General features: G+C 48.6%; 1 protein-coding gene and 1 pseudogene across 1 annotated transcript in view; one reads left to right on the top strand and one right to left on the bottom strand.

Moving 5' to 3' along the window:
• PARD6G (par-6 family cell polarity regulator gamma) overlaps window positions 1-27,834 on the top strand; it is a 109,600-nt gene that overhangs the window by 75,156 nt on the left and 6,610 nt on the right. The gene's annotated exons all lie outside the window — the stretch shown is intronic.
• On the bottom strand, window positions 15,367-15,888 carry LOC102980387 (60S acidic ribosomal protein P1-like; annotated as a pseudogene).

The raw sequence follows: 27,834 nt of genomic DNA, 5'->3' as shown, positions 1-27,834 counted from the left end.
TCATGGACCACTTGGTGCCCCCATGGCCTGGGGCAGAGGTGGAAGCCTGGGAGCTCCTCTGTCTGAGAGGTTTTCTCGGGTGGGGTCGGGGGGCTGGGGGTGGGGCGTGTGGAAACACCCACCTGGGATGGCGATGCCCTCTAGCTGTGTCCATGGTCACCTGCTCGAGGTTCGCAGAGGAGCAGGTGGGCGTGGCCTGAGTCTTTCCTGAGACAGTTCTAGTGGGGAATGCTGACACTGGTAACCTAGGAGTGGGGCTACAGCTCTGCGGGTTTTCTAATTATTCTTTGCTACCATTTTTTCTTAATGAATGTGGATGATTTGGGTTAACTTTTTAATAGAATGAGATACTAGACACCCAGAAGCAAAAGAAGATGCTCCTTAAATGCTGCCTGTGAAAATGTAAACTCTCTTCCTTTCCTTGCCCTGGACTTGGGGTGGGGGGCATTCCAGAAACAGCATCCTAAGTGAGTTAAGAATTCTGTGCCCTAGTTACAGAGGACGCTACCCGGGGGAAGACTAGTACAGTTGACCCTGCGTATCCACGGGTTTCACATCCATGGATTGGACCAGCCGAGGAGTGAAGGGGATACGGATGCAGAACCCACGGATACGGAGGGCCGACTGCACTGGGCCATGTTATGTAAGGGGCTTGAACATCGCAGATTTTGGTGTCCACGGGGGGCCCTGGAAGCAGTGCCCCTCGGATACTGAGGAATGACTGTACTGTGTTTTGTTTTTTGTCAAAAGAAAGCTTGTTGTCAAGCACCCAGGCTCTCTGAAGCTCATATGAGGAGAGTTCATTTTGAAAGAATGTGTTTTAAAGTGAGAGGGGGGCTTCCCTGGTGGCGCAGTGGTTGCGCGTCCACCTGCCGATGCAGGGGAACCGGGTTCGCGCCCCGGTCCGGGGGGATCCCACATGCCGCGGAGCGGCTGGGCCCGTGAGCCATGGCCGCTGAGCCTGCGCGTCCGGAGCCTGTGCTCCGCAACGGGAGAGGCCACAACAGAGGGAGGCCCGCGTGCCGCAAAAAAAAAAAAAAAAAAAAAAAAAAAAAAAGTGAGAGGGAAAGAGGGCTGGAGGACTGGCCACGTCACTGGGGAGGTTTTCTCCCCGAGGGGTCCCTGATGGCGTGCTCTTGCCTCTTTCCCTTCCTCCGTCTGTGGCGAGTCCGAGGTGCCCTCTTCCCCCACCTTCCAGCTCTCAATGGCACCTGAGTCCCTGACTGTTTTCAGTGTTCTTAGGCTCTCTGTGCACACCTAGCAGACAGGTGTGTCTCAGCCCACCTGCTGGGAGCTCTTCCTTACCTGAGTACGGCGTGGCATCCTTCTGGACCAGTCGCCTGCTTGGCAGATACAGGACCTGGGGTCCTAGTCCACGTTGAGATGGGTTACAAATAAGCTAGTACTGCTAAGAATAAAGCACTGAAGATGTTTAGAGTTTACCAAAAAGGGTGGACCCACAGATATGATTATAAGGAAACTGTGTCGGTCAGTCAGCTCTTGGGGGAGGGTTATAGCCCTCCCAGACCTAAGCCAGGTGGGGACAGAGGTGCCGGGAACTGCTCAGGGTCACCGGCCTGTCTCCTGGTGCCAGCTGCTCCCAGGCCGGGGTGCCCTGCCGACCACCGTCTGCAGCTCGGCCAAGCCACAACCAGCGTCTGCGCGAGAGGCACAGTAGAGCTCGTCCCGGTGAAGCTGGAGCGGGAGGGCGGGAGGGCAGCTGGCAGCTGGCGGCTCCGCCGTGGACAGAGGCAAAAACCCAAGAAGAAACAAGCGCCCGGGAACAGAAAACGAGCACAGGAGACACCTCTATGCCCGTTAAAACAGATCTCGTCACCTGAGAAGCACGACTCTAGTTCCTGGACACGCCCTGCCCTGGGGTGTCAGGGAGCTCACAGCCACCGAGCGGGCCCCACCCCAGGAGCCCTGTGACTGATGCCCAGGCCCTGCCTCTGGGTGCCCTCCTTCCAAGCCTCCTGACACTGGTCTGGGGGTCACTGCGGCCGGGGCTGTCTGTGGCGTCGCAGCACGGATCTGCTGCTCTCCGTCCCCTAGATGGGCCTCGGTGACCCAGAACTACCCGAGTTTCTCTGCTGGGATGAGTAGCAGACGGACGCTCAAGACACGTGCGCGTGTCCGTGCCGGGCCCCCCGGAGCCTGCGTGCAGCCCCTGGAGGACAGGTCTGTGTCTGCTGTCGGCAGGGCTCCTAGGACCACGACTCTGCGAGGGGCCCCGAAGCTGTCAGGAGCCGTCTCGCCCTGAAGCAGTGCCTCACAGCCTCGTTGCCACGAAGGACTGAAACGCGTGTTTACCTTTGGGAGGGGTCCTAGGACCACAGCTCCAGGGGGTCCCTGATTGGCCTGGGCCCGACCCAGCCCCGCTCAAGTCCTTGTTTCCAGAACGGGCTGAATCATTTCGGGGCAGGAAGAGACAGACTGACACACACTGACGGGTGATGGGCTAGAGTTTTCGGCTCCCGAGCCACGCATTCCTTGATCCTCGATCTCGTTGGAGCTGTTTACTGCCAGAAGGCTCTAAAGGACTTACTGCCCTAGGCCTGATTCTGCATTCATTTTGAGTCATTTCTTAGAAATGCTCTTTAAACTTCCTTTGAAGCTGGAACCAGCCCCGATAAAAGCAACCGTGATGCCAGGACCAACGCTCAGAGCACATTCGGCCAGTTCCTGAGCTGTGGGCCCCCCGGGTGCCCTGTGGAGCCATCCCAAACCCAGAAGACTGCACTCCTGGGAAAGATGGGGGACTAGCCGGGACGGCGTCCTCTGAGGAAGACTCAGGGGGGTGGGGGGACAGAGCATCCGGGAGTGGCCCAGCTGAGACCCCCCGCCCAGCAAATGGGGTGAGCCGGGAGTGGCCAGAGAGCTGGGTGCGCAGCGGGGGGCCTCCAGGGAGTTCCAATCCGCGAGTTCATCTGGGGGCGCGGGGGAAAATAGAGCAAGGAGACAGGTCCCAAGTCTGCACGACAAAGTCTGTGGGGAGGGAGAAAACTGCAGGACTTCCGGATTCCTTTGTAATATGTGGCATATTTTGTTTTTCAGCTTATGTGGCAGACTTTTAAAATGTTGACATTTCCAGTGTCTCTAAGAATAAAATCTTGCTCTGACTTGTGTTTTGATCCAGTGGTGCAGTTCTTCCAGGATGTTTTTTGTATGTGTCTGCAGTGTTTGCTTAATGGTGGGAAGGGGAGCTGTTTGGCCTTAGCTACCTTGGACAAGGCAAGACTGGAGGAGGTGTTCCGAGCAGCCAGGCTGACAGCTGATTAAAGTCACCTGTGTGCCCTCCCGTCCCCGGTGTGGCCTCCAGCTCTCCGCGGCCTGTTCTCCGGCCTCCCCCCCCCCCCGCCCCACATCCCTCTCCCTCCTCTCACTTTTGTTTCTAGAATCCTTTTGCGTAGAAGCCAGCAGCCGTTTGCTGGCACCGCTTCCTGCACCGCGTGGCCCAGGACGCTCCTCTGGGTGGCCACGCAGCAGGCTCGCAGCAGCTCTTGTGATCCTGGTGGCAAATCAGGCTCGTTAGGGAGCTGTTCCTTCTCCTCCTCGTGGCGCTTTAAAGGCGGGTAACCGTCCTGGGAGGGAAGGAGGCCTCCTCAGCTTGTGTCTCGAGAAGCTGAGTCAGCAGCAGGACCGGAGGACAGTGGGGCCAGCTTATTGGACAGAGGGCCGGGCGCCTGGAGAGGCCTTCCCCTCCCCGCAGGCCTGGTCCGTCTGATCCTGGAGGAAGAGCCAAGGAGGCGCCACTGAGCGCCCGATGGGGCAGAGGGTTTCTGCCAGGCAGCACGGCACCTTGGTTTCTGCATCTGTCTGGTGCGTCCCCCCTTGAGCAGTTACAGGAACGTCAGGGAGCTGTGGGTGGAGCGTGGCCTGCAGGCTCGAGGCGTCCGGGCGCCGAGGTCTGGCACAGCCTGGCCGAGGCCGCGCCCCCGGCCTCCTGTCCTCTGCCCGCGCAGCTTGCCTTCTCTGGACGCAGCCCGGCTCTGCGGAAAGTGCACCCCGAGCTGTTTCCTTGTACCACCTGCAGACACACAAGACCATTCCTGCAACTGCAGATTAAAGAGGCATGGGGGGTGTTTTCTCACGTTTGTGCTTCCACCGTGATGCCCTGGTTGCGTGCATTCAGACTGGGAGTCCTGGTGATGCGCTGGCCAGCTGACCTGGTGACTCACGTCCGGGCATCTGCCTTAAGGAAACAGTCAGAGGAATGTACGGCCACCTCGTTGTTATTTGTACGACTACAAAGTGATATCAAACCAAATATCCAATTGTGAGGGATAGGTTAGACAGTTGCAGGCAAATCCATATACTGGTGTCTCATGTAGTCTTTAAAAGCAGAATATTTACCGAACAGATGTTCCTGATGTACAGCATTAATGGGGAAAGCATCACAACAGGGACGCTGCACGAGCCACACACACACACACAGGGAAGCAGCACCAAAAGGTCAGAAAGAGCATCCGAACACCGGGGGCCAGATGATTTTGACGCCGTGTGTGTGCACAGCTTGGGAAGTGTAGCAGTGAGCATGTATTGCTTCTGAGATCAGAAGAAAAAGTGTTATTTAAAGCACAACCAACACCCAAAAGAGCAGTGGTAGGGAAAACGGGTGTCCTTTCAGACAGGGATCCCCCAGACTCGGCCTGGGGTGGAACCGCAGGCCTGACCTCTGCTGGCCGGCTCGGACCGGGTTTCTTCCACGCAGGCGGCAGCCGCGGCAGCGGTGGTAGTTCACCGCAGCCCCCCGTCCAGTCTGGGTCGGTGGGGCCCCCGGGCGTGGACAACGTGTGACCGCGCGGCACCGTGATCCGGCACATCGTGGTTGCGCCTCAAGCTGTGTCCAGGCCGCTGGGCGGTGTGGACTGAGGATGGGCTGGAGCTTCTCGGGGCCACCGAGGACTGACCTCGAGGGCCCACACGAGGCAGCGGGAGGACACACAGACCCGGGGAGGTGGAGCAGGCCCGGGGCGCCCTGTGCTCCCCAGAGGGGACGGGGTTCCGGGCGCCGAGCGCCGGCCCCCCCGCGCACAGGCCCCTTCTCCAGGTCCAGCGTGTTAGCAAGCGGCCTGCAAAGCCAGACCCAGGCAGCCGGGAGGTTGGATGGGAACTCTCTGTGGGAGAGGGGACGGAGGGGGGTGTGTGTGGTGACTCCTGGACCCCCCACCCAGCTTCCGTCTGTCTGCTGGGGGTCCCCTGCCCACCTGCCGTGCGTTACTTTAAAGGGAAAGCAGGCCTTTAACTGTGCCGCTGCGAACAGCACAGTGACTCGCAGCCTCCTGGCACTGCCTAGGCTGCCGGCCTGTTCTCCCCGTCACAGAGGGCTGCTCCGGACCCTCTCCCGGGCCTGTTTTCTTCCTGGCACAGTTGCTGGACGTTGCTGTCAGCTGCTTGTTCTCCTGACTCTGACGCTGGACTGGGGCTCTGTGACACGGAGGTTCTGTCTGTCTGTCCTGTGGTCACAGGTGCGGGCAGGTGGCGGGGAGTGAGGGCCCTTCCCCCGGCCTCTGGGGCAAACCAAGGCCTCCCCAACCTGCCAGGCTGAGCCCCCATCTGAGCTCTGTGTCTGGGGTGCTCGCCCGGCCAGCTGGCCAGGGCTGGCCCTCGAGTCGGGGCTGCGAGGGCCACGGGGAGATGGTTCCAAGCAGTTCTAGCCGCTTCGACGGCTTTTCGACCGCTAATACCTAGTTTACTTTTAAAGAAAGTGGTCAGTGCTACTGAGGGAGTAGTTTGTTTTGTGTAAGAACCATAGACTGATTTCTAGCCTTTTATGCTTTAAGGCATTTTAAAAAATTAACAGACTTTATTTTTTAGAGCAGCTTTAGATTTACAGAAAAATGCAGCAGAAAGTACAGAGAATTCCCATCGCCCTCTCTCCCTACTGGTAGCATCACATATTAATGTGTTACACTTTTACAGCTGATGAGCCAGTATGGATATGTTACTGTTAATTAAAGTCCATAGCTTACATTAGGGCCCCCTCTTGGTGCTGTGGTGTTCAGTGAGTTTGCCACGTGCACAGTGACCCGTGTCCATCACAACAGTATCATACAGAGTATTTTCACTGTGCTGAATATCTGTGCTCTGTTTCTCCCCTGCCCCCCCCCGCACCCCCCCCCCGCCACCCACTCCGTCCCGGGCAGCCACGGGTCTGTCTCTTCAGTGTCTCCACAGTTTTGTCTTTTCCCGAGTGTCATCTAGGGGGAATCACACAGTGCGCGGCCTTTTCGGCTTGGTTTCTTTCTGTTAGTTATAGACATTTAAAGTTTCTTCTTCTCTTTTCATGGCTTGATAGGTCATTTCGTTTTATTGCTGGATAATTCTCCATTGTCTGGCTTTACCACGGTTGATCTACTCACAGTTTGGTTGCTTCCAAGTTTTGGCAATTATGAATAAAGCTGCTGTAAACATCCACGTGTCAGTTTTTGTGAGGACATAAGTTTTCAGTTCATTTGGGCAAACACCAAGGAGTGCGATTGCTGGATCATATAGTTAGATTATGTTTAACTTTGTTAGAAACCACCAAACTGTCGTTTTGCAACGGCTGCACCATTTTGCATTCCCACCAACAGCGAACGAGCGTTCCCGTTGCTCCGTATCCTCGTGGGCATTGGGTGTTGTCAGTGTTCTGAAGTTTGGCTCTTCTATTAGAATGGCCAAACTAATAGGGGTGTGGTGGTATGTCATTGTTGTTTTACCTTCTATTTCCCTGATGATGTGATGTGGAGCATTTTTCAGGTGCTTATTTGTCATTTGTGTATTGGGCGAGGTATCTGTTCACACATTTTGCCCATTTTTTAATTGGGTTGTTTGTTTTCTTATTGTTGAGTTTTGAGAGTTCTCTGTGTTTTTTAGAAACAAGTCCTTTATCAGATGTGTGTTTTGAAAATATTTTCTCCCAGTGTGCTGCTCCTCTCTGTTTTTTTTTTCCATTCTCTGTGCCTTTCACAGAACAGAAGTTTTTATTTCAATAAAGTCCCATTTATGCATTCTTCCTCTCCTGGATCATGTTTTGGTGTTGTATTTAAAAACTTGCTGCCAACCCAGGGTCACCTAGATTTTCTGCGCTGTCAGCTTCTAGGGGTTTTACAGTTTCACATTTACATTTAGGTCTGTGGCCCTTTTTGAGGGTTGTGAGGTCTGGGTCTGAATTCACCTTCTGCATGTGGACATCCAGGTGTTCCAGCACCGTTTGTTGAACAGACTGTCCTTTCACCATTGAAGCACCTTTGCCCCTTTGTCAGAAAGATCGGTTGAGTGTCTTTATGCGGGTCTGTTCTGAGTGCTCTGTTCTGTTCGTTGCTGTTTCTCTATCCCTTCACCACAACCTTATGGTGAGTCTTAAAGTCGGGGGTGTCGGTCCTCCGACTGTGTTCTCCTCCTTCAGTATTTCACTGGCTATTCTGGGTCCTTTTGCTTTTCTGTGTAAACTTTAAACTCGGTTTGTTGACATCCACACAGTAAAATGTTTACTTATACTAAGGGAATAACTTGGTTTGATATATGTACCATATGATGATTTTTAGCCTTTTATACTTTTAAGACATTGTTTCCTGTTCTTGATAATCAGAGGGTTTGGGGCTTTGGCAGGGGGGAGTTGCTAATCTGTATGAACTCCGGGATTGTTTTTTAAGCATTTTTACTGGTCCTCTGGATTTAAAAGAATTCTCAGTGAACTTCTAAAATAAAAGTTCAATTTAATGTCCAGTTTCTAGTGACTTGCCAAAAAACAATTTGCTTGAAAGGGAATACTATCCGTCCACAAGTTCCCGTGTTTATAACATGGAAAATACCATGGATACCCTACGATTCTGCGTTTTCCAAATTTAAAAGTTTCAAGTTTAAAAATTTTAAAGTTCCCTTCATGTAACTTGGTCGATTTTCCACAGTAGACGTGTCCCAAATTTGCATGAAACAGGGTAGCCAGCGCGGCCTGCAGCCTCTGGAGCTCCGCAGCGGAGCGGCCCAGAGCCAGCGGAGCCGCCCACGGCGCGGCGCCTTCCCCAGCCACGCGGCGCCTCGCCGCTTCCCTCCCCTCTGCCCGGCCCCGGCCCCCCTTCCTCCTTCCTCCTGCTGAACCTGTCCCGGGGGCCCCGTCAGCGCCAACCCGGCCTCCCCGCGTTTCCCGGACACGGCGCCCTCCTCGCGGGGGCGGGCCGGTCCCCAACCCAGCGCCCGAGGCACTTCCGGTCCCGGCTCACTGAGCGGGAAGGGACCCCCTTCTCCCTCACCCCGTCCTTCTCCCTCACCCCGTCCTTCTCCCTCACCCGCCCGTCTCCCGGCCGTCGCCTGACGCGGCCCTCAGACCCGCGACGGCCCCAAGGAGCCGCCCCGCGCCACGAACGTGTGTCACGCGCGGCGCGCCAGCGGCCCCGTCGCCCGCGAGGAAGGACTGGGGAGCCGGTCAGCCTGCCCTCCTCGCGGACACAGGCGGCCCGTCTGGACCTGGGCCGAGGTGGGAGACGCGCTCGGGAGGCGGGCAGGCTTCCGTGTCTCCGCCTGCCCGGGCGTCTGGAAACGGAGGGAACGTAGTCTCGCGTGAGTGGAAAGGTGAAACAGGAGAGGGCGGTGGGCGTGCGCCCAGAAAACGTGGGCCGCCCTGCATGGTTGGCTTCGTGGAAAACATAAGCTGGAGCACGTTGCGGGATGAAGAAGCCGTGGCCGTGTTGCTCTTGCGGAAGGCTATTCCAGGAACCAAAGCCGGGATCTGAGGAGTGGGACATTCTAGAGAACAAGTTTCGTTTTTGAATACTGGTCCCCGCGTGACGGCTTCTGTGTGAAACCACCTGAGCCGCAGGGCTGCCCGCCGGTGTCGGCACCAGGCGGGCGTCTGGCCGGAGCTTTGCCGCGCCGCTTAGGACGTGGAAGGACGGAGGGCAGCCGCCTGCGACCTGGGCGCGGGGCCGCTGGCCACGGGACTCGGGGCAAAGCCTGGGCGCCCCGCCTCCTCGTGAGGGCGTCGGCTCTTTGCCCCTTGAGCCGCCGCCGAGGCTGTTTGCCTTTGCGTTCAAACCGCTGTTTGCCGGCCTCGCGCCAGCCCCCTCGTCGTTCAGAAGCAGCCGTGAACCACGTGCATCACCTGAGGCTCTCGGGCTGCGTCCCAGGCCAGGGACGGAACCTGCCTGCCACAAGTCCCAGCGTCAACCTGCCTGAAAAGCAGGACCCCAGGGCCCCGAACGCGCTCACCCGGGGTCGTGTCCAGACCGCCTCACCTCTCGCTGCCAGTCCCAGCCAGCCACACCTGAGAAAGGAGGACAGGAGTCCCTGCGCCTGGAGGAAACGTCGACGGCTGACTGCATGTGCCAGCCTGGCCAGGCCACGGGGCCCAGAGGGTGGGCATTTCGGAGCGTTTCCGGAAAAGGTGAGCATTCGAGTCAATAGACTGAGTGAAGTAGGGTGGGCTTCATTCCGTCCTCTGAGGCCTGGATGGAACAAAACGGTGGAGGAAGGGGAATTCTCCTTCTTTCTGCTTGGCTGGGGCCTCATCCTCTTTGCCCTTTGACATCAGTGCTCCCGGGTCACCGCTGGCTCACCTGGGTCTCCAGCTTGCTGACAGCAGATGGTGCGACTTCTCGGTCTCCATAATTGCCTGAGCCACTGTATAATAAATTGCTCTCTGTACCTACACACACACACACACACACACACACACACTGTACCTACACACACACACACACACACGGGAACCCTGACCAACGTTTCAGGGATCTGAGATGCCTCCCTTCTAGATAGGGGATCTGCACTGGACAAAGCACACACCGACAGGGTCACTCCTACCCGATTCTCGCCAGCATCCTCTCCCAGCCCCCGGGAATGTGGTGAAGGCTCCACTCAGGACCCGCCTCCCCCAGGCTTTTCTGGACCCCGTCCCACCCTCCAGGGTGCACTTCTCGGGGCCCCTGGACCCAGGCTTACTGCCCTGTCCCCAGGTCCCCGTGTCTTCGTGCTTCCAGGCGTGTTCACACGTGTTTCCCAGTACACAGGGCGCTCCCAGGATGGGAACCACGCAACAGAATGTCCTCTGCTGCTTGACACCCACAAGGCCCATGAGGTCCACAGTTGTAGCCGCTCACTTTGGACAGGGTCTTTGCTGGAAGGAACGAGCACCCGGTATGGTACCTTGGTCCCCTTTAGATTTGCTGACACTCCTTTGGAGGCACCGCTAAATAAACCAGGGCAGCTGGGCACACAGGGTAGGGTCAGCATGGAGTGTTAGTTTTCAGCCAGCATGATCAGGGTCAGATGTTGGGCCTTCCAGCATTTGTGTTCAGAGGCTCCTCAAAGGAAGGAGGCCAAGTGGCAGAGAGGGGACTGGGTCAGCCTCCGGGCTCCAACCCCACCAGCTTCCCCCTTCCTGCTTCCCCCGCCATCCTCAGAGGTGAGCAGGCCTCCTCGCCAGCAGATGGACAAAGGCAAGAAGGTACTGCAGCCGGGACCCGGTCTGGCTAACAGTGTGATCAGGACCCACGAGGCGGCCGCACGCTCTGGCCGTGGGCCTGCAGCCCTGACCTCATACTGCTGGTCTGCTTCTCCGAGGTCACCAAGAAGATGGGAACAGGCCTGTAAATCATCACATGTGGCTGCAAGAAGCAGGAATGGGCTGAAATAAGCAAGTTTCCCCCCACTTGTCTGATGATCTCTACTGAGGACATTTAGCAGAAAATGGAAAATACTGTTTTGTTTGTAAATAATAAGCCGCCACTGAGCAGCTGTGTTTTCTCATCTGGCAGCTAATTAAACCTCATGATGGAAGCGTGGTTCCAGGCCCTGCCCTGAACAGGGAGATTGTAATTAATTGCTTACGATAAACTTATTGAACTCTTTAGATTGTAAAGGAGGGGGTGGTATGTGTAGGTATGTGCCTTTAGTTTGATAACACCGAGATTCAGTTTCAAACATTCATCTGGTTCAGCTTGAGAATTTTATCATTTGAAACAGATTGACAGTCTTAATGTTGAAAAACCAGTGTATAACAATAACATGTTCACGGGAAAGTGTCAAAACAAAAACTGTGTCAAAAATGTCAGGGTCATTAAGGAAATAACCAGACCCTGCTGATACGCTTCCTGGATGGGATTAACAGCGATTTGAACAAAAAACCTGTGGTGTATCATTTGAAAGTAAGGGCTGCTTTTTCTTACAGGAACTTTCTGACTTATGGTTAGGCAAATATGAGGCATACTTAACAACAAGTGGGAAAATCTCCCATTTCCTGAGCTACGTTTTCATCAGCGACTGGGCACGCCAGCCACGGCTTCCAGCCCTGAAAACACTAATAATTCACCCACGCCGAGAGGGTGCAGCTCTGAGGCCTTCCTGCCAGCTCTCCGCCCTTCTCAAAAAATGCCTAGTTCCAGAACATTCCACCAAGCTGAGTCCTCCTCCTCATGCCTGCAGGCTGGGGAGGTAGGTCAGATCCGCAGGGGCGTCCGCACACAGGTGCCCCAGGCTGTGTCGCCTCCTGGGGTTCTCCAGGGCACGGGGCCAGGACTGCTGCGGAAAGACCTCGCCGTCGCGCTCCTGAGCTTGTTTCGTTTGGGGTGGGCGCCACTGGGTGGAGGGACACAGCGGTGATGCTTGGGCGGCATGTGGCCTAGCGCCCCCCTGGCCGTACGGCCTCAGGTAGCGAGGCTGTGTTGTGTGGGCAGCATTGCAGGCGGGCCTGCCTTCATTTCAGAAGGAAAAATACAAGCGGAAGAGTCACAGCATTTGTTTCCACGTCCAGATGGTGACAGGGGTAGCTTTTTCACTCAGGAAATAAGTAGCAGTGATAAATGATGGTTTCTGGCAACCTCCTAGAGGTTAGTCATTCAACACCATTAGAAACATTTATCAACGTGAAGTTGGCTGGGATTTTTCTATTGTTGTCTGTGGGCCAGCGAGGCCCCCTCATACCTGTCCTCTCTGTTAGGGTCCCCGGGGAGGCCCAGGACCAATGGTTCTGTGCTCTGACGCTGAGCAGCACTCACACGTGACGCTAGCGGGGGACGGTATGGACCCTTCAAAAACCACTCCGACAGGAAAGTGAAAAGCTGTAGCCCTCGAAACCAGGAGAGAACATGTCATGGAGGGAATGCCCTTGGAGTTTGAAGGGTTTGGGTTCCAGAGGCGGGGGGACTACAGCACTTGCTGTAGTTTGGACCTGGCATGACGGGGGTGAACGTGTCAAGAGCATGTAAGGCAGGTAGGGAGGAGAGCCGTGGAGGACGCGCTCAGGCAGCTGAGCGCGGGGAGTGGGGGCGCGGTGGTGCGTGAGCCCCACCCAGCAGGCCTGGAGCGCAGATGGGGACGCGGCCCAGGGCAGGGGCCGAAGGGCAGGGGGCCAGGACCACAGGAGGAGAGCACCCCCATCAGACTGTGACAGACTGAGCTCTTAGTGTCATGGATTTTCTCTGTTGTTTTCAGGCTCGTTGAGTCACTTCTTTTCTTTATCCCTTCCTTCCTTCCTTCCGTCTGTCCCTTGGGCCTGTTTTGCTCTTTCTCTAGGTGTGGGCCCTGACTGCTGACCAGAGGCTGCTCCCCTTGTCTGACGTGTTCTGGGTGCCTCTCCCGTTCCTGCACCCCGCACTCCTCTCCGCCCAGGCCATCCTGCCGCCCTGTCTCATGTGCTTGGACGGCTGCGCTTTGTTTCCACTCCAGCCAGTGCCGGGTTTTCTCCTTAGAGACGTCCGGTTTACCTGTGGATTCTTTTCCCAGCGTTTGGAGACCCTCCCGTGGCCTCCCCGGTGCTGATCTCTGCTTTGATCGCACACTCGGTGTGACTCCAGGTGTGAAGAGTTTGTTGAGGTCGAGGCCCGGCCGTCCTGGCACGGAGCCCTTGGGCGCTTGGAAGAGTGGGTGTCCCCCCGTGGGCTGTCCCCAGAGGCTGTCCTGCTGGGTCCTGTGCTGGGTCAGGAGGGTGGAGGCCGAGTCTCCAGCTGTGACGGGACTTGTCGGTTTCTCCTGCAGCTCTTCTAGGGCGTTTTGCTCAGCTTTCGTCACGTCGGTTTGCCCCGCCTCGCTGCGGCCCCGCTGGGGCACTTGGGGCTTCCCGGGTGGACTGTCTTGCGTGTGGTCCGTCTGTCCCTCTGCCAGAGGTATACGTTACCTATCAGCGCAGCTTCTGCTTTCCTCTGATTTATGTCTGAGTGGCTCCTCCATCCTTTTAACCCGCCTACATTAGGACATTGGATTGGACTTGCAGCTGACCCTGGACGGGTCCTGTTCTGACGCCCCCGCCCAGGGTGGACGTCCAGCCTCCGGGCTCGGCCTTCCCCGACCTGCGGGGGCTTCTCCGGCCTGGGGGGGGCCCTCCTCCCTCCGCCTTTGCTGTCGGATGGGGGTAAAGCGGCGTTTTTCGCTGTTGCGTTTTGACTGGGAAGAGATTCCTAAAAGTGCTGTCTCTTCAGGCTGCCCCTTCCTGGTGCTTCGGGTGGAAAGAGCGGTTTTGCTGGGGTTCGAGGTCTGTGCACACTGGTGTTTCAGGCTGTGGCCCTGGGAACAGAAAACCCAGGGACTGGACAGCGAGCGGTCCTGGGGCCGCCTTCCCCTCACCACCCTCGGGGTCGTCCTGCGGTTTGTGTGATGTCGGTGAACCCGGAGTAGGGTGGGCAGGTGGGCATCCCCCACCTCGGGAGGCAGAAGCCCACCCCGTCTCGTGCGGGGGCCTCGTCCACCTGTGTACGTGGGGAGCCCTGCTGTCCTCTGTCCCCCGAGTCCTGGGTGGATGCACAGGGACGCAGCCCTCGGGCCTCTGTCCGATGACCGCGCCTGAAGTGCCCACTGCCCTGGGGCCACCCAGCCTGGGACGCGGGGAAGGGAGCATGGGGGAATGGGGGGGCTGGAAGGCCAGCGGCTCTGATGGAATCACAGCGCAGGTCCTGAGTCCGGCGAGAGGATGCTCTGAGCAGCAGCATCTGGTCCTCCACAGGCTCTGCCCCCGCCCCCGGCCCCCTCACCCCACCCCCAGTCCTTCACACTTGGAATTGCCCAGGACATTCATGGGGGATATTGGTCTGTAGTTTTCTTTCCTCTTAGTGTGTTTGTCTGGCTTTGTCAGGGTTATGCAGTCCTCATAGAATGAGGTGGAAAGGTTCCCTCCTCTTGAATTTTGGGAGAAGTTTGAGGACTGGGTATTAGTTCTTCTTTAAATGTTTGGTAGAATTCACCAGTGAAAACATCAAGTCCAGGGCTTTTCCTTGTGGGAAGAATTTGGACTACTGGTATAATCTCCTTACTTGTTATAGAACTATTCAGATTTTCCATCTCTTCATAATTTTGTCTGGGTAGGTTTTGTGTTTCTCGGAATTTGTCCATTTCATCTAGGTTTTCCAATTTGTTGGTGTGCAGTTATTCATAGTACTCTCTTAAAATCCTTTTTTTTTCCTGTAGAAATGGTTGTAATGCCCCACAGTCGTTTCTGATTTTAATAATTTGAATCTTCTCTCTTTTTTCCTAGTTCATCTAGCTAAGGGTTTGTCAATTTCGTTAATCTTTTTGAAAAACAAATTTTTTGCTTTATTGATTTTTCTCTGTTGTTTTTCTGTTCTCTGTTTCATTTATCTCTGCTCTAATCTTTGTTATTTCCTTCCTTCTGCTAGCTTTGGGTTTATTTTGTCCTTATTCTTCTAGTTCCTCAAGTTGTAAAATTAGGTTGTAGATTTGAGATCTCTTGGTTTTTAATGCAAGCATATAACTATAAATTTTCCCCTTAGCACTGCCTTTGCTGTGACCCTTAAGTTTTGGTATGTTGTGTTTTCATTTTTATTCATCTCTAAGTATTTTCTAATTTCCCATGTGATTTCTTCTTTGATCCATTTCTTGTTTAAAACTGTGCTGTTTAGGTACACATTTTTGTGAATTTTTCAGTTTTCTTTACGTTACTGATTTCTAACTTCATCCTCTTGTTATCACAGAAGATAATTTCTGTGATACCTATCTTATTCAGTCTACTGAGAATTAACTTGTGGCCTGCTATATGGTCTATCCTGGAAAAAGTCCCGTGTGCAATTAAAAAGACTCTCTATGCTCTTGGGTGGAGTGCTCTGTGTGTGTCTGTTAGATCTCATTGGTTTATTGTGTTAAGTCCTCTATTTCCTTACTCCTGTCCAGTCATTGTATCCACTTTTAGGAGTGGGGTACTGAAGTCCAACTACTCCTAAGAACCGTCTCTTTCTCCCTTGATTTCTGTCAGCTTTTGCTTCATATATATGTAAATATATTTTTTACATGGTTGATTTACAAAATTATATTAGTTTCAGGTATACAACATAGTGATTCAAAATTTTTATAGGTTATACTCCGTTTAAAGTTATTATAAAATACCGGATATTTTCCCTGTGTTGTACAATATATCCTTTTTTTTTTTTTTTTTTTTTTTCAAAGAGCTCAGCTTTTTATTGAACGTGCTACTAAAGAGGTTTAGTCAAAAAGACCAAAGCCCATGTCATCATCAGACTCTTCAGATTCTTCTTTCTTCGCTTCCACTTTCTTTGCCTCAGCTAGGGCAGCAGTGGTGGGAGGGGGCAGGACCTCCTGCTGGGGTAGCACCAGCTGCTGGGTAGCACCACATTGCAGATGAGGCTCCCGATGTTGACATTGGCCAAAGCCTTTGCAAACAAGCCTGGCCAGAAAGGTTCAACATTTACACCGGCTGCTTTAATGACAGCATTGATCTTATCCTCCGTGACCGTCACCTCATCGTCGTGCAGGATGAGGGCCGAGGAGATGCAGACGAGCTCCGAGACAGAGGCCATGGTGCGGGCAAGGGCTAGGCAGGGTCTGCCGGGCGCGGTGCTAGTCGCCGGATGAAGTGAGGGCCTCACCCCAACGCGGCCTTAGCTTCCTCGGAAGGACCGAGCACCTTAGCGGAAGCTGAGGAAAAGGCTAATATATCCTTGTAGTTTATTTATTTCATACATAGTCATTTGTGCCTCTTAATCCCCTCTCCCATCTTGCCCCTCCTCCTCCTCACTGGTAACTACTAGTTTGTTCTCTACTCTGTAAGTCTGTTTCTGTTTTGTTATATACATTAGTTTTTTTATTCTTTAGATTCCACATAAAGTGATAACATACAGTATTTGTCTTTCTCTGTCTGACTTATTTCACTAAGCATAATATTCTCTACATCCATTCATGTTGCATCCATTCATGCAAATGGCAAATTTTCATTCTTTTTATGGCTGAGTAATATTCCATTGAATATATATACCACATCTTCTTTATCCATTTATCTGTTGATGTACACTTAGGTTGCTTCCATATCGTGACTATTGTAAATAATGCTGCAATGAACATTGGGATGTATGTATCTTTTCAAGTTAATATTTTTGTTTTCTTCCGATATATGCCCAGGAGTTGAATTGCTGGATCACATGATAGTTCTATTTTTAGTTTATTGAGGAAACTCCATAGTGTTTTGCTCAGTGGCTGCACCAATACACATTCCCACCAACAGTGAACACTGGTTCCCTTTTCTCCACATCCTCACCAACATTTGTTATTTGCGATTTTTTGGACGATAGCCATTCTGATGAGTGTGAGGTGCTGTCTTATTGTGGTTTTGATCTGCATTTCTCTGATGATTAGTGATGTTGAGCATCTATTCATGTGCCTGTTGGCCATTGGTATGTTTTCTTTGGAAAAATGCCTATTCAGGTCCAATGCCCATTTTTTAAAAGGTTGTTTGTTTTTTATTGAGTTGTATGAGCTGTTTATATATTTTGGATATTAACCCCTTATCAATCATATCATTTGCAAATATTTTCTCCTGTTCAGTAGGCTGTCTTTTTATTTTGTCAGTGGTTTTCTTTGCTGTGCAAAACCCTTGTAGTTGAATGATGTCCCATTTCTTTGTTTTTGCTTTTCTTTCCTTTGCCTTAGGGGACAGATCCAAAAAATTATTGCTACAATTTATGTCAAGGAGTGTTCTACCTATGTTTTCTTCCAAGATTTTTATGGTTTCTGGTCTTACATCTGGGTCTTTAATCCATTTTGAGTTTATTTTTTTTATATAGTGTGAGAAAATGTTCTACTTTCGTTCTTTTACGCGTGTAGCTGTCCAGGTTTCCCAGCACCACTTACTGAAGAAACTCTTTTCCCCATTGTGTATTCTTGCCTCCTTTGTTATAAATTAATTGACCATAAGCATATGGGTTTATTTCTGAGCTTTTTATTCTGTTTCATTGCTCTGTGTGTCTGTTTTTGTGCCACTACCATACTGTTTTGATTACTGTAGCTTATAATAGTCTGAAGTCAGGGAGCATGATACCTCCAGCTCTGTTCTTCCTCAAGATTGTTTTGGCTGTTCAGGGTCTTTCGTGTTTATATACACACACACACACACACACACACACACACACACACACACACACATACATACATATGTATTTGGCTGCACCAGGTCTTAGTTGCGGCACATGGGATCTTTAGCTGCAGCACGTGGGATCTTTAGTCGTGGCAGGCAGGATCTTAGTTACGGCATGCATGCGGGATCTAGTTCCTGACCAGGGATCAAACCCAGGCCCCCTGCATTGGGAGTGTGGAGTCTTACCCACTGGACCACCAGGGAAGTCCCTCCATATATAGTTTTAAATTATTTGTTCTAGTTCTGTGAAAAGTCTCATGGGTATTTTGATAGGGATTGCATTAAATCTGTAGAATGCCTTGAGCAGTATGGTCATTTTAATAATATTAATTCTTCCAATCCATAGCACAGTATATCTTTCCTTCTGTTTGTGTCATCTTCAGTTTCTTTCATTAGTGTCTTCTAATTTTCCAAGTACAGGTCTTTTACCTCCTTAGTTAGATTTATTCCTATGTAATTTATCCTTTTTTCATATGATTATAAATGGGATTGTTTGCTTAACTTCTCTTTCTGATAGTTCACTGTTAGTGTATAGAAATGCAACAGATTTCTGTATGTTAATTTTGTACCTACACCTTTACTGAATTAATTGATGAGCTCTAGTAGTCTTTTGGTGGCATCTTTAGGATTTTCTATGTATAGTATCATGTCATCTGTAAATAGTGACAGTTTTATTTCTTCTCCAATTTGGATTCCTTTTCTTCCTTTTTCTGATCTGATTGATGTGGTTAGGACATCCAGTACTGTGCTGAATATAAGCGGTGAGAGTTGGCAATGTTGTCTTGCTCCTAATCTTAGTGAAAATGCTTTGAGCTTTTCACCATTGAGTATGATGTTAGCTGTGGGCTTATCCTATATGACCTTGCTTATGTTGAGGTAGGTTCCCTTTATACCCACTGTAGAGAGTTTTTATCATAAATGGCTGTTGAATTTTGTCAAAAGCTTTTTCTGCATCTACTGAGACGATCATATGATTTTTATTCTTCAATTTGTGAAAGTGGTATATCACATTGATTGATTTGTGGGTGTTGAACCATCCTGTGTATCCCATTTAATCATGGTGTATGATCCTTTTAATATATTGTTGGATTTGGTTTGCTAATAATTTGTTGAGAATTTTTGTGTCTATGTTGATCAGTGATATTGGCCTATAACTTTCTTTTTTGTTTGATAGCTTTGTCTGGTTTTGATTTTGGTATCAGGGTGATACTGCCCTCATAGGACAAATTTGAAAGTGTTCCTTCCTCTGCAATTTTTTGGAATAGTTTGAGAATGATAGGTGTTAACTCTTCTCTAAATGTTTGGTAGAATTCATCTGTGAAGCCATCTGGTCCTGGACTTTTGTTTGAATTAGTAATCAAAAAACCTCCAACAGGGGCTTCCCTGGTTGCGCAGTGGTTGCGCGTCCGCCTGCCGATGCAGGGGAATCGGGTTCGCGCCCCAGTCTTGGAGGATCCCACATGCCGCGGAGCGGCTGGGCCTCAGGGTCTTTCGTGTTTATATACACACACACACACACACACACACACACACACACACACACACACATACATACATATGTATTTGGCTGCACCAGGTCTTAGTTGCGGCACATGGGATCTTTAGCTGCAGCACGTGGGATCTTTAGTCGTGGCAGGCAGGATCTTAGTTACGGCATGCATGCGGGATCTAGTTCCTGACCAGGGATCAAACCCAGGCCCCCTGCATTGGGAGTGTGGAGTCTTACCCACTGGACCACCAGGGAAGTCCCTCCATATATAGTTTTAAATTATTTGTTCTAGTTCTGTGAAAAGTCTCATGGGTATTTTGATAGGGATTGCATTAAATCTGTAGAATGCCTTGAGCAGTATGGTCATTTTAATAATATTAATTCTTCCAATCCATAGCACAGTATATCTTTCCTTCTGTTTGTGTCATCTTCAGTTTCTTTCATTAGTGTCTTCTAATTTTCCAAGTACAGGTCTTTTACCTCCTTAGTTAGATTTATTCCTATGTAATTTATCCTTTTTTCATATGATTATAAATGGGATTGTTTGCTTAACTTCTCTTTCTGATAGTTCACTGTTAGTGTATAGAAATGCAACAGATTTCTGTATGTTAATTTTGTACCTACACCTTTACTGAATTAATTGATGAGCTCTAGTAGTCTTTTGGTGGCATCTTTAGGATTTTCTATGTATAGTATCATGTCATCTGTAAATAGTGACAGTTTTATTTCTTCTCCAATTTGGATTCCTTTTCTTCCTTTTTCTGATCTGATTGATGTGGTTAGGACATCCAGTACTGTGCTGAATATAAGCGGTGAGAGTTGGCAATGTTGTCTTGCTCCTAATCTTAGTGAAAATGCTTTGAGCTTTTCACCATTGAGTATGATGTTAGCTGTGGGCTTATCCTATATGACCTTGCTTATGTTGAGGTAGGTTCCCTTTATACCCACTGTAGAGAGTTTTTATCATAAATGGCTGTTGAATTTTGTCAAAAGCTTTTTCTGCATCTACTGAGACGATCATATGATTTTTATTCTTCAATTTGTGAAAGTGGTATATCACATTGATTGATTTGTGGGTGTTGAACCATCCTGTGTATCCCATTTAATCATGGTGTATGATCCTTTTAATATATTGTTGGATTTGGTTTGCTAATAATTTGTTGAGAATTTTTGTGTCTATGTTGATCAGTGATATTGGCCTATAACTTTTTTTTTTGTTTGATAGCTTTGTCTGGTTTTGATTTTGGTATCAGGGTGATACTGCCCTCATAGGACAAATTTGAAAGTGTTCCTTCCTCTGCAATTTTTTGGAATAGTTTGAGAATGATAGGTGTTAACTCTTCTCTAAATGTTTGGTAGAATTCATCTGTGAAGCCATCTGGTCCTGGACTTTTGTTTGAATTAGTAATCAAAAAACCTCCAACAGGGGCTTCCCTGGTTGCGCAGTGGTTGCGCGTCCGCCTGCCGATGCAGGGGAATCGGGTTCGCGCCCCAGTCTTGGAGGATCCCACATGCCGCGGAGCGGCTGGGCCTGTGAGCCATGGCCGCTGAGCCTGCGCGTCCGGAGCCTGTGCTCTGCAACGGGAGAGGCCACAACAGAGGGAGGCCTGCATACCACAAAATAAAAAACAAAACAAAACAAAAAAAAAAACCTCCAACAATTTCATTATGGTAATTGGTCTGTTCATATTTTCTGTTTCTTCCTGGTTCAGTCTTTGCAGATTGTACACTTCTAGGAATTTGTCCATTTATTCTTGGTTGTCCATTTTATTTGCATACAGCTGTTCACAGTAATCTCTTTATGATCCTTTGTTTTTCTCTGGTGTCAGTTGTAACTTCTTTTTCATTTCTGATATTACTGATTTGGGTCCTCTCTTTTTCCTGATGAGTCTTGCTGAAGGTTTACCAATTTTGTTTATCTTTTCAAAGAAGCAGCTCCTAGTTTGATTGATCTTTTCTATTTTTTTTAAGTCTCTATTTTGCTTATTTCTTCTGATCTTTATTATTTCTTTCCTTCTACTAACTTTGGGTTTTGTTTGTTCTTTTTCTAGTTCCTTTAGATGTAAGGTTAGGCTGTTTGTTTGAGATTTTTCTTGTTTCCTGAGGTAAGCTTGTATCACTGTAAACTTCCCTCTTAGACCTGTGTTTGCCAAGTCCCATAGATTTTGGATTGTTGTTTTTTCGTTTCCATTTATCTCCAGATATTTTTAAATTTCTTCTTTGATTTTTTTCAGTGATCCATTTGTTCTTTAGTAGAATGTTGTTTAGCCTCCACATGTTTTTGTTTTTTTGCAATTTTTTTCTTGTAGTTGATTTTCTAGTCTCATAGCATTGTGGTTGGAAAAGATGCTTGATATGATTTCTTAAATTTACCGAGACTTACTTTGTGGCCCAGCATGTGATCTATCCTGAAGAATGTCCACATGCACTTGAAAAGAATGTATATTCTGATGCTTTTGGGTGGAATCTCTCTCTATATATAAAAGTCCATCTGGTCTAATGTGTCATTTAAGGCCAGTTTCCTTATTGATTTTCTGTCTGGATGATGTATTTGTTGATGGTAGTGGGATGTTCAAGTCCCTCACTATTATTGTGCTACTGTCAATTTTTCCCTTTATGTCTGTTAATATTTGCTTTATGTATTTAGGTGCTGCTCTGTTGGGTACATATATATCTACAGTTATATCTTTTTCTTGGGTGTTCCCTTGATCAATATGTAATGTCCTTTGTTACTTGTTACAGTCTTTGTTTTAAAGTCTATTTTGTCTGATGTAAGTATCGTTATCCTGGCTTTATTTTCATTTCCATTTGCATGGAATAACTTTTGTCCATCCCCCGACTTTCATGTGTCTCTAGATCTGAAGTGAGTCTCTTGTAGGCAGCATATACATGGCTCTTGTTTTTGTATCCACATACAGCCATTCTGTATCTTTTTTTTTTTTTTTTTGTGGTATGCGGGCCTCCCTCTGCTGCGGCCTCTCCCGTTGCGGAGCACAGGCTCCGGACGCGCAGGCTCAGCGGCCATGGCTCATGGGCCCAGCCGCTCCGCGGCATGTGGGATCCTCCCAGACCGGGGCGCGAACCCGGTTCCCCTGCATCGGCAGGCGGACGCGCAACCACTGCGCCACCAGGGAAGCCCCATTCTGTATCTTTTGATTGGAGCATTTAGTCCATTTACATTGAGAGTCATTATTGATAGGTACATACTTATTGCCATTTTAGTTGTTTGAGTTGTTTTGTAGTTCTTTTTTGATACTTTCTTCTTTTGTTCTCTTGTCTTGTGATTTGTTGACTATCTTTAGTGTTATGTTTAGAAACTTCTCTCTTTTGTGTGTATCTATTATAGATTTTTGGTTTGTTGTTACCATGAGGGATGGTAAGTTGCTGATCTCGTAATTTCAAACACATTTAAACAACCCTGCATTTTTACTCCCCTCCCCTCACAATTAACTGTTTTGACATTATATTTTACTTTTTTTGTTGTTTTTGTATCCCTTAACTACTTATTGCAGATATAGGTGATTTACTACTTTTGTCTTTTAACCTTCTTACCACCTTTGTACATGGTAGGTTTACTACCTTTACTGTGTATTTGCTTTTACTGATGAGCTTTTTCCTTTCATACTTTTCATGTTTCTAGTTGTGGCCTTTCTTCTTTGCTTAAAGAAGTCCCTTTAACATTTCTTGTAAGGCTGATTTCATGGTGCTGAAGTCTTTTAGCTTCTGCTTAGCTGTAAAACTTTTGACCTCTCCATCAGATCTGAACGAGAGCCTTGCCAAATAGAGTATTCTTGGTTGTTGGTTTTTCCCTTTCATCACCTTAAATATATGGTGCCACTCCTTTCTGGTTTGCAGAGTTTCTGCTGAAAAGTCAGCTGATTGTCTTACTGGAGTGCCCTTGTATGTAACTTGTTGCTTTTCCCTTGCTGCAGTTAATATTCTCTCTTTATCTTAATTTCTGCCATTTTAATTACAGTGTATCTTGGTGTGGTCCTCTTTGCATTGATCCTGCTTAGGACTCTCTACCTCCTGGACCTGCATGTCTGTTTCCTTTCCTAGGTTAGGGAAGTTTTCAGCTAGTATGTCTTCAGATATGTTCTCTGCCCCTTTCTCTCTCTCTCCTCTTTCTGGGAGCCCTATAATGAGAAAGCTAGTATACTTGATGTTGTCCCAGAGGTCTCTTAAACTGTCCTCATTTCTTTTCATTCTTTTTTTCTGTTCAGCTTCAGTGGTTTCCACTACTCTGTCTTCCAGCTAGCTGATCCATTCTTCTGCATCATTTAATCTGTTATTGATTCCTTCTAGTGTATTTTTCATTTTAGATATTGTATTGTCTCTGGTCCTTCTTTCTGTTTTTTTACTCTTTGTTAAAAACTTCTAACTTTTTACTCTGCTCATCCATTCATATCCCAAGTTCTTTGATTATCTTTATGATCATTACCTTGAACTATTTACTGGGTAGATTGCTTATCTCCACTTCTCTTAGGTCTTCTGGGTTTTTTCATTTGGAACATGTTCCTCTGTTGCCTCATTTTACCTAATTTGTTGTTTTTATTTCTGTGTATCTCATGTGTTGGTTGCATTTCCTGATCTTAGAGAAGTAGTCTTTTTTAGGAGATGTCCTATGTTCCCTGCGGCACACTGCCCTCTACTCACCAGAGCTGTTTGCTCTAGGGCCATATGAGGGCTGCGCTGGTCCTTCTGTTGTGGCAGGATGACTACTGTGGGCAGTCTGGTAGGTGCAGCTGGACCCGTCTGGTTGTTTGCCAGGCCCTGCCTTGTGTGGAGGCTGCTGGCCTCTGGTTGGCAGGACCAGGTCACAAGGTGGCTGGCTGCAGAACCCAGGGTGGTCCCAGATCTAGTGCTCACCGTTGGGCAGAGCCTGGTTCTGGCACAGATGGCTGTGGAACCAGGGTTTCTGGATCTAGTGTTGGCCTGTTGGTGAGTGGGTCCTGTTGCTGACATGGCTGGCTGTGGGATCTACAGTATCCCAAGGCTGGTACTGGCCCACTGTATCCCTGGGCAGCTAGCTGAGGATTCTAAGGTATCTCAGAGCTGGTGTTGGCTTTCTGGTGGGTGATTCTGGGGACTGGGGGGTCCATGGGCTAGTTCCAGCTCGCTGCTTGGTGAAGCCAGGTCCTGAGGCCTCTGGCTGAAGGGTCCTTGGGCTCCTACAGCTGGTGTCATCCCACTGGTGTGGGGGGCTGAATTCTGGGGTATCCTGATACTGTTGCCAGCCTGCTGACATGTCGCCTGACACCTGAAGAGGCAAGCTGCAGTGATCCTAGGGCCAGCGTCCACCCACTGGTGGGTGAAGCTTGGTCCTGGAGTCTCTGGCTGCAGTGGTCCTGGGGCTGGTGTCTGCCTGCTGCTGGTCGGGGCCGGGGCCCAGGGGGTTCTGGGGCTGGTACTTACCCACTGGTAGGCAGAGCTGGGTCCTGCAGTCTCTGGCTGCAGGGCCGTGGGGGTCTTGGATCTAGTTCCAGGGTGTGGTGCCAGGGCCTAGGCCCTCTGGTGGACAGGGCTGTCTGCAGGAGTGGCTGGGGGCTCTGGGGGTCTTAAGGCAGCCTGCCTGCTGGTGGGGGTGGGGCTGTGTCCCTGAAGCTGATAAGCTATAGGGAGAATTCAAAAACAGCACTTTCCAGCACAGGTGTCCATGTGGTAGGATGAGTTCCCCAATGTGGCTGCCGCCAGCGTCTATGTCCCCAGGGTGAGCTGCAGGTGCCTCCTGCCACTCCAGGGGGCGCTCTGAGATCAGCAGGTGGGTGTGACCCGGCCTTCTTTCAAATTACTGCTCCTGCCCTGTGTCCTGGAGCATGTAAGATTATATTCAGTCTAGTTTTTTTTTTTTGATACATCTTTATTGGAGTATAATTGCGTCACAATGCTGTGTTACTTTCTGTTGTACACCAAAACAAATCAGCCATATGCATACACATGTCCCCATATCCCCTCCTTCTGGAGCCTCCCTCCCACCCTCCCTATCCCACCCCTCTAGGTGGTCACGAAGCACCGAGCTGATCTCCCTGTGCTATATGCGGCTGCTTCCCACTAGCTATCTATTTTACATTTGGTAGTGTATATATGTCCATGCCACTCTCTCACTTCGTCCCAGCTTACCCTTCCCCCTCCCTGTGTCCTCAAGTCCATTCTCTATGTCTACATCCCCACTAGCTAACTATTTTACATTTGGTAGTGTATATATGTCCATGCCACTCTCTCACTTCGTCCCAGCTTACCCTTCCCCCTCCCTGTGTCCTCAAGTCCATTCTCTATGTCTACATCCTTATTCCTGCCCTGAAGCTAGGTTCATCAGTACCATTTTTTTTCTTTTTCTTTTTTTTTTAGATTCCATATATATGCGTTACCATACGGTATTTGTTTTTCTCTTTCTGACTTACTTCACTCTGTATGACAGACTCTGGGTCCATCCACCTCCCTACAAATAACTCAATTTCGTTTCTTTTTATGGCTGAGTAGTATTCCATTGTATATATGTGCCACATCTTCTCCATCCATTCATCTGTCGATGGACACTTAGGTTGCTTCCATGTCCTGGCTATTGTAAATAGTACTGCAATGAACATTGTGGTACATGACCCTTTTGAATTATGGTTTTCTCAGGGTATATGCCCAGTAGTGGGATTGCTGGGTCATATGGTAGTTCTATTCTTAGTTTTCTAAGGAACCTCCATACTGTTCTCCATCGTGGCTGTATCAATTTACATTCCCACCAGCAGTGCAGGAGGGTTCCCTTTTCTCCACACCCTCTCCAGCATTTGTTGTTTGAAGACTTTTTGATGATGGCCATTCTGACCGGTGTGAGGTGATACCTCATAGCAGTTTTGATTTGCATTCCTGTAATGATTAGTGATGTTGAGCACCCTTTCATGTGTTTGTTGGCAATCTGTATGTCTTCTTTGGAGAAATGTTTATTTAGGTCTTCTGCCTGTTTTTGGATTGGGTTGTTTGGTTTTTTGATACTGAGCTGCATGAGCTGCTTGTATATTTTGGAGATTAATCCTTTGTCAGTTGCTTCGTTTGCAAATATTTTCTCCCATTCTGAGAGTTGTCTTTTCGCCTTGTTTAAGGTTTCCCTTGCTGCGCAAAAGCTTTTAAGTTTCATTAAGTCCCATTTGTTTATTTTTGTTTTTATTTCCGTTACTCCAGGAGGTGGATCAAAAAAGATCTTGCTGTGGTTTATGTCAAAGAGTGTTTTTCCTATGTTCTCCTCTAAGAGTTTTATAGTGTCTGGTCTTACATTTAGGTCTTTAATCCATTTGGAGTTAATTTTTGTGTATGGCGTTAGGGAGCATTCTAATTTCATTCTTTTCCATGTAGCTGTCCAGTTTACCCATCACCACTTATTGAAGAGCCTGTCTTTTCTCCATTGTATCTCCTTGCCTCTTTTGTCATAGATTAGTTGACAAGGTGACGATATGTGCATGGGTTTATCTCTGGGCTTTCTATCCTGTACCATTGATCTATATTCTTGTTTTTGTGCCAGTACTATACTGTCTTCATTACTGTAGCTTTCTGGTATAGTTTGAAGTCGGGGAGCCTGATTGCTCCAGCTCCATTTTTCCTTCTCAAGATTGCTTTGGCTATTCAGGGTCTTTTGTGTTTCCATACAAATTGCAAAATTTTTTGTTCTAATTCTGTGAAGAATGCCATTGGTAATTTGATAGGGATTGAATTGAATCTGTAGATTGCTATGGGTAGTATAGTCATTTTCACAATATTGATTCTTCCAATCCAAGAACATGGTATATTTCTCCATCTGTTTATGTCATCTTTGATTTCTTTCTTCAGTGTTTTATAGTCTTCTGAGTACAAGTCTTCTACCTCCGTAGGCAGGTTTATTCCTAAGTGTTGTATTCTTTTTGTTGCAATAGTAGATGGGATTGTTTCCTTAATTTCTCTTTCTGAGTTTTTGTTGTTGGTGTATAGGTATGCCAGAGATTTCTGTGCGTTAATTTTTATCCTGCAACCTTACCAAATTCATTGATTGATTAGTTCTAGTAGTTTTCTGGTGGCATCGTTAGGATTTTCTATGTATAGTATCATGGCATCTGCAAACAGTGACAGTTTTACTTCTTTTCCGATTTGTATTCCGTTTATTTCTTTTTCTTCTTTGATTGCCGTGGACTAAGAGTGGCGAGAGTGGACATCCTTATTCCTGATCTTAGTGGAAATGCTTTCAGTTTTTCACCATTGAGTATGATGCTTGCAGTGCGTTTGTCATATATGGCCTTTATTATGTTGAGGTAGGTTCTCTCTACACCCATTTTCTGGAGAGTTTTTAATCATAAATCGGTGTTGAATTTTGTCAAAAGCTTTTTTTTGCATCTATTGCAATGATCATATGGTGTATCACATTGATGGACTTGCATATATTGAAGAATCCTTGCATCGCTGGGATAAATCCCACTTGATCATGGTGTATGATCCTTTTAATGTGCTGTTGGATTCTGTTTGCTAGTATTTGGTTGAGGATTTTTGCATCTATGTTCATCAGTGATATTGGTCTATAATTTTTTTGTGGTATCTTTTTCTGGTTTTGGAATCAGGGTGATGGTGGTTTCGTAGAACGAATTTGGGAGTGTTTCTCCCTCTGCAATTTTTTGGAAGAGTTTGAGAAGGATTGGTGTTAGCTCTTCTCTAAATATCTGAGAGAACTCGCCTGTGAAGCCGTCTGGTCCTGGACTTTTGTTTGTTGGAAGAGTTTTAATTACAGTTTCAATTTCATTACTTGTGATAGGTCTGTTTATATTTTCTAATTCTTCCTTGTTCAGTCTTGGAATATTGTACCTTTCCAAGAATTTGTCCATTTCTTCCAGGTTGTCCATCTTATTGGCATATAGTTGTTTGTAGTAATCTCTTATTATCCTTTGTATTTCTGCAGTGTCAGTTGTGATTTCTCCTTTTTCATTTCTAATTTTATTGATATGCATCCTCTCCCTTTTTTTCTTGATGAGTCTGGCTAAGGGTTTAT

Source organism: Physeter macrocephalus, chromosome 19, assembly GCF_002837175.3.
Source record: "Physeter macrocephalus isolate SW-GA chromosome 19, ASM283717v5, whole genome shotgun sequence".
Taxonomy (NCBI): Eukaryota; Metazoa; Chordata; class Mammalia; order Artiodactyla; family Physeteridae; genus Physeter; species Physeter macrocephalus.
Note: the sequence above shows the minus strand (reverse complement) of the source record. Positions and strands in the feature narration are given on the sequence as shown.